Source organism: Amblyomma mixtum, chromosome 5 (genome assembly GCF_055824585.1).
Source record: "Amblyomma mixtum isolate Tamu chromosome 5, ASM5582458v1, whole genome shotgun sequence".
Lineage (NCBI taxonomy): Eukaryota > Metazoa > Arthropoda > Arachnida > Ixodida > Ixodidae > Amblyomma > Amblyomma mixtum.
In genome coordinates this window covers 132562617-132577045 of record NC_143016.1, presented here as the reverse complement: position 1 = coordinate 132577045, position 14429 = coordinate 132562617, and the positions used below count along the sequence as shown (strand labels likewise).

Here is a 14429-nt window from a genome sequence, read left to right as displayed (position 1 = left end):
ATTTTATTTTAATTACCATACAGCTTATGAATGACAGTTCGTGCGAAACACTTTTGCGGACAGTGTCTGTCCTCAACTTCGTCTACGCCCCTATTGAGCCAAAAGAAGCTTTAGCCTTAATAAATTCTTCGCGCTTTCAAACGCTCTAATGGTGTCGGTATGATTATTTGCAGTGTGCTTATATGTTTCTGCTTAATATGTTTCGCTCCAATGCCAATTGATGGTATATCAATCAGCAAGCGCCTTGAATGTATTATGTCATCTTACCAAATAAATTCAACAAATGAAATTGAAAGCGAGAAAAATACTAGGAATAACTAATGCACCTAGAAGAGATATGCAGCATACCTGAAGCGTTTCACGGGCGTATGATATCTTAGTTAACAGCGTGCGCTGGCAAAATGCCCAGTGTAACATGAATGACAGCGAAATCCTGGAGAATTTTAAATATTACTGCACAGCCTAACAAATATTTAAGGATAATAAAGTTGGATGAGCTCATGCAATAGAAAATTAAAAAAAAATCTCAAGGCTGAAATGGGTGCAAACTTCATGACCTCTTTTTCAATAGTGTAATGCTGAAGAAAAATCAGAAATTACAATTAGGATAGTTTCTGCTTATATGGAGGTATTGTAAGCTGCATAGAATTAGAGCCGAAAACACGTTCATAAACCGTACGGTTTACAAACAGTAAACACCGCAGTAGGCTTAAGGTGACTGTTACAGGGCTATAAACCTTTTAAAATTACATTTTTAAGTCAGAGATATTATATTTCATAAATATTGTCTCTAATTGGCAACACTGCCTATAACTTTAATTTATTTTTTTTCGACGCTTGTCCCTGCTGCTCGATATAGGCGGCTGCGGCTCAGTAAAACTTACCACGACAGCTTTTTCTGCAGCTCCACTGTCACTTTTTGGGGGCAGAAATAAAAATTATTGATTGATTAATAGCCACACGGAAGGTCCAGTACTTATGTTCTTTTCTGAGAACAGTTAAAAAAATGAAAGTTAATGAGGGTCCACATTTCATTTATGTACTCTAGAGACCATTATATTATTATATTCTCATATTTACTGTAATATAATCTCAATGTACGCAGCAAACATTTAAAAAAAAGCATCGCCATCAGACACATGCCCCTGCCGACCGCTTCAAACAAGGTGAAGAACTTCAGCTACTCATGGTGAGCTGTAGGGATTGGTTTTTTACTTTGTTCAAAGTGCTGCCTTAACTAGTTTTCTGATGGCCTGTATGAATGAGGGCTGGTTTCAACAACCGAGATTTATCAAGCCTGCTCAATATCGTGGCGCATTTTTTATTCTTATGAAACCAATGCAAAATCCAATTAGAACTTTGCACAGGTCCTCTATTTCTTGCTGAATCGTTCTGCAATTCCACTTTTCAATGAATTCACTCTTAGATACTGAAAAAGAAAAGAAATGCAGGCAATCCCTAACATGGAATAGCAGCATTTATTTTGTCGAGACCTCACGCGCACCCAACACCCATCGCTTCATTTTTACGAGATCTGTGCTGCTATATTGACACAAGAAACAGCAACGACCAAACGCAGAGCCGTTCCTGCTTGTATTCCTTTGATGCATCTGTGACAATAAAAGCAGTGCTGCTACGAGAAAAATGAAGTTCGATCTAGCCCAATCACAACCACTTCGCGCATTCCGTCGGCCAGCAACATCTTAGATTTTTTTTTTGAGGTGTGAAGAGCGTTTTGCAAAAAAAAAAGAATATAACATACCTGTGGGAAGCTGTTAGGTTAGCCCTACCTCAATTGCTCGAAAGTATGCAATGACGTTTCTTGCGTTTCTTGAGAAAGATACTGCGTACTTTCCAAGCGAATGCGCTTGATTTAATGTTGTTGCGAGCAACATCAGCGGCGACATAATTGTAGCTCCAATTCGCATGATAAACCAAAGGCTCTTACGTCTTAGGCATCAATATCACACGTTTCCAGGAATGGGTTCTGAAGACTGAACTTTAAACCGAATGTACAGTCTTTGTCAAAAGTAACCAGGAAGAATGGTTTGCTTCTAGCTCACACAGTGGAGTCTTTACAGCTTCCCTCAAGCCGAAATGGTCGTTAAATGTAAGCACTGGGGGTCTTCTTACCTCCCAACACATTTTGATCTTTAGGAAAGCCACAAGGGCTCCACTATACAAGCTAGAAGCAAACCATGCAGCCTGGTTACTTTTGACAAAGACTGTACATCACATTCCTATATTGAGAAGAATTTTTTGTGAATGTGGCAGGTGTAGCATTATTAGAGGAATAAACTCTCTTATACAGACACAGTTGTTTCAAGGGTGCCAAATTTATTCGGAAGCGGTTTTGCAATCCAAAGATAACCTAATCATCCGCTCTTCTTCCAGCTTTTCTTGAGGCCTTTCTTGAGGGCTTTGTCGACTTGGATTCCCACACCGGTAGATACTCCCGCTGAGACGACGGTCGCCGCGATGGCCTGGAGTAAAACGACGATGAAGGAGTGCTCTGAGTCGTCACTTCCCCCCAAGGAGGTGTTCAGGGTCTGGAGCGCGTTCAAGGCGTCATCCCGATCTTCGGGAGTGGCGAAAGATTGCTTCCCTTGCAGTAGCTTGCCCAGCGTTGTCATGGTTTCTCCAGCCTTCTTGAGAGATAGCGACTCAGCTCCTGGGCAGAAGAAAGCCGCGCCTTGCGTCTTTCAAGAGCGAAGATGAGACGGCAGTGCAAGGTGCCCTGATACAAAGGTGCAAATTTGCTTCCTGGTAAATTACTTTCACAGCATATGAACTCGCAAAATGCAAAGGGTAGACTAACCGATGTGATATTCATCGCGCTCAAACCGACTGCGCTTGGTGTACTTGTCAATTGGGCTTCCACGAACTTCTCTGCTTTTTATATTCTGTTTTCATGTCGATTCACTGCCATATACAGCACACATAAATATGATTCGTCTTGTAACAAAGCCTTTGGATAATATTGCATTCGGATGATTGCAACAGGGCTCAACACCAAGCCAAAGGAATTTGGCCATTTTATGTTTGTGGCATTATGAGTCGCTGTTCAAAAACTTGGCATGTTTTGCTTTAGTACAAATGCTGATAATTCAAGACATGATTATTCTGAGCTGTTCAACGCACAGCACATTCACTTAAAAAGTTAAGACTAAACCAATGCATATTTGTGGCGGAACAGCGCAAAACAACAGGAGAAGAGACAAGCGCTGTTTTTCCATTCAACTGGTTTTTGTTTCGAAGAAACGCTGCTTCTTATACTTTTCTCACCCTCTCAAAAAACACATGCGTCACAACCATATCGTTCCAGCGTCCAAAAAGCATAAGACAAATAATCACAGAGATTTATAATCACATTTTTAACATGTCAAATTCTTTCTTTATGAAAACAACAGACGGCGTGCCTTTTTTGAGAGAGTGAGGAAGGTATAAGAACCAGTGTTTCTTCGAAATAAATACCAGTTGTAAGCAGCGCTTGTCTCTTGTCCCGCTGTTTTGCGCTGTTCCGTCACAAATGAATAACCAACATGCCCAAGCTGCTGTCCTGGCAATGCATATTGTTACACAAATCGTGCCCTTAGCCTCACGCGATTATAAGACCGACAGTCCGAGGTCTTGTGTAATTTCAGGCGCATATCGCGATCACTAAATCTACCTGACAGTCGTGTTAGATATTTAATAGTCTTATTTAAGCTTCACATTACATGGCTCTTAGCTTTGATCGAAGCATTGCTGTAGTGATTATTAGAACTGAACTGTTTAGTTATTGGGGTTGGAATGCGTCCCATGGAGAAGCAATACAGGCTTCAGATTTGCAAGCTAGCGCCTGCGTGTCGTGTTTTTCTAAAATTGCATGCAACTACTATTTACAGCAGAGCCAATAAGCTAGCAGAGAAGAAGCGCTTGGGTTAAGAAGCTTTTGATGACTTCAACCTCTTTGATAGTAATTTTCCGGGCCCTTACCTTTCTGTGAAATTGACTTCTTGAGCTCATCAGTGGGACCTCTGTGATTCACAAAGGGAATAAATAATGGTTATTTTCGTGCAGAACTGAAGGTTAAAATAGCAAGAACTTGAAATACGTTTACTTACAGCGTAGCGGCGTCTGCATTGTGCGAAGCAGATATGGAGAGAAAAAAATAAAACAAAATTACCTTTTGCAACATGACCATTTATATACAAAACAAATAAGAACTCCATGTGTCACTGCCGGCTCTCCCGCGGTTATCCAAAACGGAAGAAGATAGGGAGCTCTTCATGCTCGTTTTTCTTAGCATCGGTCTAGCAGCGCTTCTTAGAAGTTAGAGCTTCGAGAAGGAAATCAACCACTGCACAAGTGTATTGCTTGCTTTCTATTCCTAACCAACCAGAGAAGTATAAGCTCCGGAAATGCGCGATTCTCTTGCACCACAGAATTGCGGTTAAGTACTCCGTGATCGTCACTGGCCATTCTATTCGGCCCATCTGCAAAAGTTCACTAATGGGACGGTGTTCATAGAACCTGCATTCGCATGCAGGCGAAAGTTAAACTGAAGAAACATGCAGATGTGGCAGTAGTTTCGCCCCTCTGAGGAAAGAAAGGCCGTCAAGAAAAGCCGTTGCGGTCTTTACAGCGCTTAAGAAACATTTTCCGTCTCACTGAATGCAACACTTACCAATCAATGTACCTTCAATGTGCTTTTGTTTACAAGGTGCTGTCTGCGCTATTATTTGCATAAATGATGACTAACAAGTGCTCTTGGTTCGACTTTAATAAAGGTTATATTTGATGCACCAATTGAAAACACACATTCGCAGTTAGGAAAATAGGCGATTACTGAATATTTCTTCTTGAAAATTTCTTCTTGTATTGCACTTAAAGTACATCGCTTTTATTCTAAGCGACTGCGATTGTTAAACCCGTAATGTATTGTCTTGTTTGAAAACTAGTGCATGTTTTGTTATATTGAAGCTTTACATGGTATTTTTATGACGATGCAAAACTCGCTCCTAGCCGCCGCGGCGGCTCAGTGGTTATGACACCCGACTGCTGACCCGAAAGATGCGGGTTCAATTCCGGCCGCGGCGGTGGATATTCGATGAAGGCAAATTGTTAGAGGCCCGTAAACTGTGCGATGTCAGTGCAAGTTAAAGAACCCATGGTGCTCAGAATTTCCAGAGTCCTTCACTACGGCGTCCCTCATAACCTGAGCCGCTTTGGGACGTTAAACCCCATGAGCCCAACCAAGCCCAACCAAAACTCGCTCCTTGCGGCTCCAGTTCCACTTCTTTCCAGTGCCTTTGAGTGGCGACAAGCAATACAATACAGCGGCTTCAGAGCGGAATAAGCTTACGCCGGCGTCCACCGCTTTGTGTTCGTTAATACGCAGGATGAGTGGAGAATTTTAACGCAGATATCCATAAACGTTCTATACCTTAGTTTGCATCAAACAAACTCAACCACCTGTTTGTTTTCAGTAGAAGTATGCACGCGGATACTTACACCTTGGTAACGTGCTACACCGAGTATATGATTCGTAAGGACACACATTATAGACCTTTGGTAGCGATGATTGCCTAACCAATGCACATAAACAGCTTTTGTCCTCTACTTTCTGTTCGCTGGTGCTTTAGATGTGAAAACGTAAGTTCAAACAGCTTGCTTGTAGAAAGGTGTTTACTCACAAGAAGACGCCGATAGTGCGAGCAGGACTAGAAGCACGGTGGTCTTCATGACAGCTGGACTGTACAGACGATTAATCTGCAAAGAATAAACCATAAAATCAGCTATGTTTGAAAGATGCGGGGACATCACCTTTTTCACATGTTGAAATTGAGTAGGAAGAGTAGGAAACGCAGGCTCTTTCTCGAAATAAAACCCCAGTGAACTCGCTGCCGTGCTCTGTTTTCATGTACTCAAGTTAATAAGATGAAATATTAGAATATGAAGGAACGATGTTGAAGCAAAGCTGCTCGGGACGACGCTGTACAGCCATTGGAAATAGTTGTTCTCACCTACCCGAACAAAGGGGCTTGTGAATTGCTGCGAATACGCCTCCCTGTGTTCGGTTGGGCATTTATACCTTGGCGACGACTTCTATAGGGGCGCCATCGGCATTGACCTCAAAAGCACGTGACTGACTGTAGAGTCCACATCACAATAGCATATCTTATCATACTTGCTATCATGACGCCGGTCATAATGCCGACGTATGCAGTTTTCTTTTTTGCTTCCGTTGACAATATTCCATGATTCTGAAGGGTAGCACTACAAGGTTGACGTTGAGAGCAGGTGAAAAAAGAAGATAGAACAGCTCCAGTAAGCGTCTCTTTTGTAGCAGGCAACTGTGTTGTTTTTTTCTTGTGCCCATATCATCTTATCTTCGGAAGGCAAGGTTCGACGCCCTCCTGGATCTAAAGACAAGCAATAAACGAAATAAATCTAAAAAAAATTCACGATGAAGGTATTTAACAAAACTTTTACGACCTATTTTGCGGCATTTTATTAAGGTGTGTACATAACATTTCGATATCGTGATTCATTAGTGCGTTTCATGTGTTCACCTGGAAAGTATCGTTACTCTACGCGTTTTATGGTATATGGTTTGTTTTGAGTACATGACGCAGCCATGAGTAAACAGTCGCATGTAAAAAACGATGGCTGTGGAACTGGGAGGTAGTAGTACGCTTTCCCTATATACTCACAACTAATTCGAAATTGAGGAAGTTAGTGGAGACATTTCATGCTGCGAAATGAAGTATATGGTCTGGTACCATTCCAAGCGCTGAGATAAAAAATTCGCTGTGGCTTAGCTTGGTTAAGCCCGGTAATTGCGAAAGCAATATCCGTGCCTACGCCATGGTTCAGCTGGTAGTGTAGCTGGTGGTTGTGCTTGTGGTTAGACTTGTGGCGATGCATCTGTTATACAATCCAATTCAATCCAATCGAATCCAGTTCAATCCAATGTAACCTAATCTAATCTAATCTATTCTAATCCAACCCAATCCAATCCAGTCCAGTACAATCCAGTTCAGTCCGGCCGCCGTTCATGTGCACCGCCGTCGCACACGGACGGCGCGAGATCGCGAAGCAATGTTAAGCCGCTGGTGGTTGGCACAGCTACCGCTTTCTAGCGACGTGAGTCGAGCTTAATCTCTTCAGCGTAACGCCACAATCGCGCTCCTAGCGGAGAGCGCAGGAGTTAGGCGCCAGTGGTGGCACCGCCGTGGCTTGCGACGGCGCGAGTCGGTCGCCCTTCTCTTCCGCGAGATGTTACAAAGCACCTGTTGCGCTCCTAGCGGAGAGCGCAGGAGTTAGGCGCCGGTGGTGGCACCACCACGATTTGCGACGGCGCGAGTCGGTCGTCCTTCTCTTCGGCGTGACGTCACAAAGCACCTGTTGCTTTCCTAGCGGAGAGCGCAGGAGTTAGGCGCCGGTGGTGGCACCGCCGCGGCTTGCGACGGTATCTTCGGCGTAATGTCACACATGACGTCACACAGAGGTCAACTAAAGGTCAATGGTGGCACCCCCGCGCCACGGCAAAGGCTGAAAGTGCAAGTAGTAAAGCTTTCGTTTTAAAACAGTAGCGCAGATGCCTACAAAAACACGTTGAACTAGTGCAACGTTTGGCCTTTGTTTCTCCAGTGGCACCGCTGGAAGTAAAGTGGATGATTCCTGGAGCTTTACACTTTTGTTTTTATTACTAACAGTAAAGAAAATAGCATTGCCAGAGTCTAAATGCTCCATTGGACATTCAATTCAGGAAAACAATTCAATCAATTGAAGGAACAAATTTAATTACTGCAATTACAAATTTAATTACTAAATTTAATTATGCAGTGATGACTGCTCCTAACAAACTCAAAAGTCTGTGCAGACGAGTCAATTCCGACCCGACCAAAAAGAAGCAGGGATGCACGATAAAGCATCGAACCCCCTTTGTGGAGTGCACCGAAGGCCTTGTTTATTCGTTGCCAGTGGCATGTGGTAAACAATACATAGGGCAGACTGGTAGGTGCATGAACGAAAGGCTACTAGAACACAAAGCTAATTTCGAGCAAGCTTGCCGGAACCTGGGAATTCATTGCAGAGATTGCCCTTCAACAAGTTGCGCACCTGTTTTCCAGAAATGCAAAGCTTTGGCTAATCACAAAGACCAGTTAGTCAGGGAAATAATCGAGGCAGCTTCGATAGCGAGTCTGCGCGACGATTGTGTCAGCACGCCGTCTGTTGCTTTGACTAAGAAAGAATTTGAAATGTTAAAAATGTGATTATAAATCTCTGTGATTATTTATCTTGTTTTTTTTTGGACGCTTGAACGATATGGTTGTGACGCATTTGTTGTGTTTTTTTGAGGGGGAAGAAGGTATAAGAAGCAGTGTTTCTTCGAAATAAAAACCAGTTGTAAGTCAGCGCTTGTCTCTTGTCCCGGTGTTTTGCGCTGTTCGGTCACAAATAATTACTGCCGTTATTCTTCTGCTGCAACAGAATTCTGTGAAGACATATTTCCTGCTTTTTAGTGTTCCCTTCTCCCTAACACTATTCTGTAATGAATAAATGGTGTTGATCTGAGATAACACATTTTTATGGAATTTGTCAGAATTCCGGGATTTGAACAGAAAACTTGAAACAGCACTTGTTTACTAAAAAACCTAAAACTAAAAAATTTGACCAAAACTCTTTCCAATTCCAGTTACTGATAAGTTCGGTCTCGCCCTATCATAAGCTTGCCGTCTAGGTCAGCTCAGTTGGTAGAGCGACTGCTCTAGTGACGCGGTGGTCCCGGGTTCGAACCCCGGAGCAGGACGAATTTTTCTTTAACTAAGAAGTTTCTGAGAAAGCTGTATAGATTTCCTTTGTAACCCTATGGCTGCGCTCGGGTGGATGCTATTGAGTAATTACTCTCTTATTACAAATTCAACTGCCCCGCTGCGGTGGCTCAGTGTTTATGGCGCTCGGCTGCTGACCCGAAAGACGCGGGTTCGATCTAGGCCGCGGCGGCTGAATTTCGATGAAGGCGATATTCTAGAGGCCCGTGTACTGTGCGATATCAGTGCACGTAAAAGAACCCCAGCTGGTCGAAATTTCCGGAGTCTTTCACTACGGCGTCCCTCATAGCCTCAGTTGCTTTGGGGCGTTAAACCTCAATAAACCAAACCAAAGCAAACAAATTCAACTCCTCCTTGGGGGCTTCCCCTAAACATTTGGCCTAAAAAAATGCTGGCGGCTTACAATTCGTGTGCACAAAATATTGTGGGAAAGCACAGTTTTTTTTTGTCTGTGGACCCCCCCTACACAAAATGAAAGCCCTTTTGAGGTTTCCACAGACCCAGCTAGCCAAATATGTCATATCAAAAAATTTTATTGGGAAAAACTTATGTTCCTTTCAAACATAAAATTAAGTTGTAGTCGGCTGCGCTACAAATCCTCCATGTCCCACGGTATAGGAAAAAAAAGAAGTTTCAAATCGACAATATTTTAGGGAACATTCGATCTGGCAAAGGCTGCAAGGGGCTAAACCGCCAAGATGAGGTGAATAAATTATTATGAGCTTCGGTAAGTGTTCTTTTTCAAAAAAGACGGCCTGGGTTGCGGCGGTCAGAATTTGAATGCTGGAGATTATGTGGCGGACTTCAGCATTATGTTGCGTCTCATCGCTTTGTCAGTGAGACCTAAGCTAGGCTGAATGAATCTTGAAAAAGCTAGACCAGCTAAGTATTCAGGGCCTCAGTAGCGCCAGTGTTAAATTGGACACGTAACTTTCTCTTGCTACGGTAATTAATTTAAGTATTTAAGTTACTTTTGCTATTAAAGGGACACTGAGGAGAAATTGAAGTTGGCTTGTATCGCCAGAATACCAGGTCCTGATTACAAAAACGCCACTCATACTGACAAGAAAACTCCTGTAACGTAGAAAAGAGCAAGAACCAAAATACAGGTATCGCCGCCACAGGCCAAACTCGCAAGTACAAGCGTGATGACGTCATAGGACAAAGCAGTGCTGCTAGAACCAATGGTTCAAGCAACTCTACGACCCGATAAGCTACAAATCACTGAGGCGCAGCCAATGCATGCGCAAATCTCCTTGACGTCGCCAGATGGCACCACGTGCCCGGCAGCTACGCGCGAGCCTGAAGCATCCGGACCAATCAGCGCCTGCTCACCGGCGTTAGGCGGGCTCCCGGCATTCCGCTAGCGGTAACAAGGTACACGGTATGCTAAAGGTGTCTATTTGCGAGAACTTCGTTGACGACTTCGAGAACGAGATCCATCGTAACGCTGGCAAAACGCCAGTGCAAACGTAAGCGAAGCGACTGTAACGACGGCCGCAATAGCCGATAGATGCCTTCAACGTGCGGCCGGCGGTCGCTTTCTTTTCGGCTGCTGCTAGGCCGCACTGCTGGTCGCAGAAATCACGGAGTCTGCGTTACGTCATGTTACACGTCACTTAGTCCTGTGTCGTCATAGGAGAATCCCAAGTTTGAATCAGAGCGGCAGGAAAAACTTTTTCAACTTCGAATCCAAATTTCTTAGAAATAAATGCATCTTTCGCTGCCGACCAAGTGGCAACAAAGCCATGACATGCCGAACTATCGGATTTTACTATAAAAAAAAATATTAATAGTGCTCTCCTCACTGTCCCTTTAAGCCTTGATTGTTGAGAGATTTCCAACAAGGTTAGGGCTCAAATCCTTTTTACAGTATTTACGCTCAAGGCGGTAATTCTACCGCTGGATCAGCCTTTCCATACCAACTGCACGGCTACCAATTTAACAGCCGACGAGCTACTGGTGACAGGTTCGCTGGCATATCAAGACTATTAGAAGCACGATTTTACTGTTGGAAGATTGTGCCATGGCCTTCGTTTGTCCTCTTCACAACCAGACCGGGACATTTTCAGTTCACTTTTTTCTTTGCTTTGGAAATAAATCATTCATCATGTTATTCCTCGTTACTCGCACAGATTTGTTCTCACGGCTAACACGCTGCTAGACCCGGAAAGACATAGGAAGTAATCACTGCCATAACAGGAGTGAAGAAGTTATCAATGGGTTGTAACGGTATCCCTAGTTCCGTAGTTGACTCAACCGGCGTATTGTTAGCTCCTATTCTGTATATTTTAAGCAATCACTCTCTACAGGCTCTTTACCTGCTCTGTGAAAGACAGCAAGTAGTTGATCGGTGCTGACGGAAGATTAGCAACATTACGTTAACAATCATCCAAAAGTGCTTTCTTTATTTCAATCAAGATTTTCATACTGCTCTATGCGAACAGTTGTCCTTGTACCTTAAAAACAGGCTTAATCTGATCCGTCATGGCTTCTTAAGGAAACGTCAATAGGAACGAACTTGTGCTGCTTTTCGCTTGCCAACGTGTCCTGTGAACCGAGGGCAAGTAGCGGTGCACTATTTTGGGACGCCGAACCCTTTAGATCGAGTTGATCATGATTTGTTCTTGCTTAAACTCAAAATCGCTCTAGTTTGTAACAACTACTGTAACCCTTTTGAGAGCTGCCTGCGCAGATGTAGAAACCATTCTTGAAGGGGCGAAGATTAGCCATGCATCATTTATATTGCATTTTCTCAATGCTATAACCTTGTACATCACCGGTTTAGTATTTTTTACTTTTTATTTGCATATTTTTATGATTTTTATGAATTATGAAAGGAGGCTAACAGGTGGCTAAGTTCATCAAAGAGGCTGAGGTCGTCAGTGATGCTGAGCGCATACATTTGCAAGAAGATACTCGTCCTGTTGACGAATGGGCAATCTTGAACCTCGCTTGGGAAAGCTGCAGGTTATATCTGTAAGGAGTAGGCATAACAGCATTAACTTTTCTCATATTTTAGCTTCCGATACGATCGATATATATTCATGCATTGGCTATCTTGATGTCATATTCGACCATGAACTTGATGTCTTGCATATGTTTCTTCTATTTTACTCCAGCCCAAGCATGTACGTGACATTAATTCACCCTCTACAAAGCAAGATAAAGCAGGATGTCAGCACAGTGTATATGTATGGCAGCCTGGTCAGATCGCGCATCAAAGTGGCTTGCTTATTAGAAACAAAGCAAGGCCTGTGTAAACTATGTCTTATACTTTATGAGCGATGTATTGGCAAGTGGCATTTTTCTAATGATTCACTTTACATTCTCTGCTACTCATTCCTTTAGGAACGTAGAGAGAAGAGCAGGGTATTCCTTCCACAGTGTCTTAACGTGGAGGCTTGAAACTACAAGCTGCTCTTTATAATACATGCACTGGCCATGGTAATCATATCAATAAACCTCTCTGCCTATATGGCCTAAGCACACTATGTGACGTACATTATTTAGCCTATATAATATTACAACTTTGATAATTTGTATATTTATGTTTGTTCATTGCACCACCGCCTGACTGTAATTGGCTATCTATCATTTTCTTCTGTCTTGCTTGCTTTGTCTGCATACTATGTCGAATGTGTGATTTCATCGCTAGCCTTACTACAGGACTCTTTATTTGGGGTGCGAGTACTTATCCTTGTAACATGCTGCCACTTCTATCATATTACTAAGGTTGCCATTGTTATTTAGGTTCTTGGATTATTCATGGTGTCCTGGCTTCGTTGCGTGCACCACCCTTGTACACTGCATAGTGTTGCCGCAACGTGAAAATGCACAAATAAACAAATGACTGCATTAATAAACTTATATCGAAGCAAATAAAACCGAATTTAATCCTCTGTAAAGTTTCACCATGAGTTTCCTCGACTTCCATAACGCTAAAAAGTGAGAAATCCGCATGCTGTGGCAGATCTACTATCCGAAAGCTGCCAACGTTCGGTGTGAATTTTTGTTTACCAGCAGCCAAATCAGCATATCCAACCGCCACTTGCATGCCACAGTTTCATTAACCTTACGACCCGCCATTTGTCCTCTCCTCGTCCGCAGTAGACAACGCAGATTGCTTTTTTCCTCGCCAAAATGCGTGCTGGAAAGATATGCGAGGGCACTCACTGATCTGACCTACTCACGGTCGCATTGTGCAAGGTTTGCTTGCCCCTGCACAGCACGACAGGTCGTGAACGGCGGCGCGTGCTGCCAGTCACTCGCTGATAGTAGGGCTGAGAGATAAAAGAGGGAGATGCAGGGAGGTTAGCCGGTCAGTGCCCGGTCGACTAGTTAAATGCAGGCGAGGAGACAAAGGGAGGGGAAGAGGAATTAAATACCAGTTGAGATCCGACTTAGGAACGCGTGTATGTTGTCCTTAAGTGCTCAACAGCGCACAATCCCCGCAGTAAGCCTGCGGTCTGATACGCAAGCCAGAGCCTTTTAAGCATTTCAGGAGGCCCCTTGATGGCTTCCTCAAGGGATGAAGTTTTGGGTGAAGAATTCAGAATCTTGGCTTCAATAATAGAGAGGGATTCAAGCCGCGTTGTGCTGCTCCTGACGCTCGCTCACTGACAAATGATCGGCATTCGTAAAGTAGCTGTGCAATGGTTTCTTCGCAACTGCACTCCCGTTAAATCCTCCGACAACCAGAGTTGGGCGTAAGCAAACAGCAATAAATGTAAAAGGCCACCTTTTATTATTTTTTGATCGTTTTAGAGCGTAAGCACCAAAGCTTCCACTCAGCCCCTTAGCCGTTGTCTGTGAGGTCCTTCTGTGTGCCCACCGGGCTGTGGGCAGCTATCCTTAGATGGTGCACCTGCCAGCAAGGGGTGTCCTATAGATGGCAGGTGGGCCAAATAGGCCACGTGACCATATGAGGTCATCACAACTTTCCCACCAGATTGTGAGCAAAATGCCCACAGGGGTTGACAGTTCACTTACTGATTTGTCGCCGGCTTGACTAATTGCTGAAACGTTTACTGACGAAGACGGTATCTAGAGCGATTCTAAGTTGTCATTCAGTCCAGTGCTCTGGTGTCTTCGGCCGACCTTCTGGCGCGAGGTTGCTCGGGAAGAGTAAACTGGGTCTCGCAAACCCCACCAGTGACAGCACGTGGCATCCCAGGGCAATGAAAATTCGCTTAAACGCTCCACCATGGTCGTATGAGGATTCATACTATCTATTAATGTTGAGTACGATCAATTCCGCATAAATACGCATTAACCTATTGACGCTACCACGTCATACCATTAAAACGGAGCTTAAGTCCGATTTCGTCGATCTTTGTCTGAATCTTGCTTGACCTTGAACACCGAGACTCCAACCGAAACTGGGATGGAAACCAAAGTTCTAGCCCTCATAATTCGCATTTGGCCAAAGCACTCTAAGCCAGCATCGTTTTTTTTTTTCAACCATTGTCATTTTTTCAACCATGCTCTTAGTGCCATCTATTCACGTGACTTTATGATTCCTGAGCACGAAAAATAAAACATCCTTCTACCATTCCCCTCTTTTTCATCATTCTTTATCACTCATGAAAGCTTAGTTTCATGCAT

General features: G+C 43.6%; 1 long non-coding RNA gene across 1 annotated transcript; it reads right to left on the bottom strand.

Annotated features, from left to right (window-relative positions):
• Window positions 1-2345: 2345 nt before the first annotated feature.
• LOC149343749 (uncharacterized) lies at window positions 2346-4013 on the bottom strand. The gene is made up of 2 exons (XR_016282722.1): window positions 3979-4013; window positions 2346-2671 (listed from the first exon to the last, which is right to left on the bottom strand). It is a non-coding gene; the product is annotated as an uncharacterized LOC149343749 (long non-coding RNA).
• Window positions 4014-14429: the final 10416 nt, after the last annotated feature.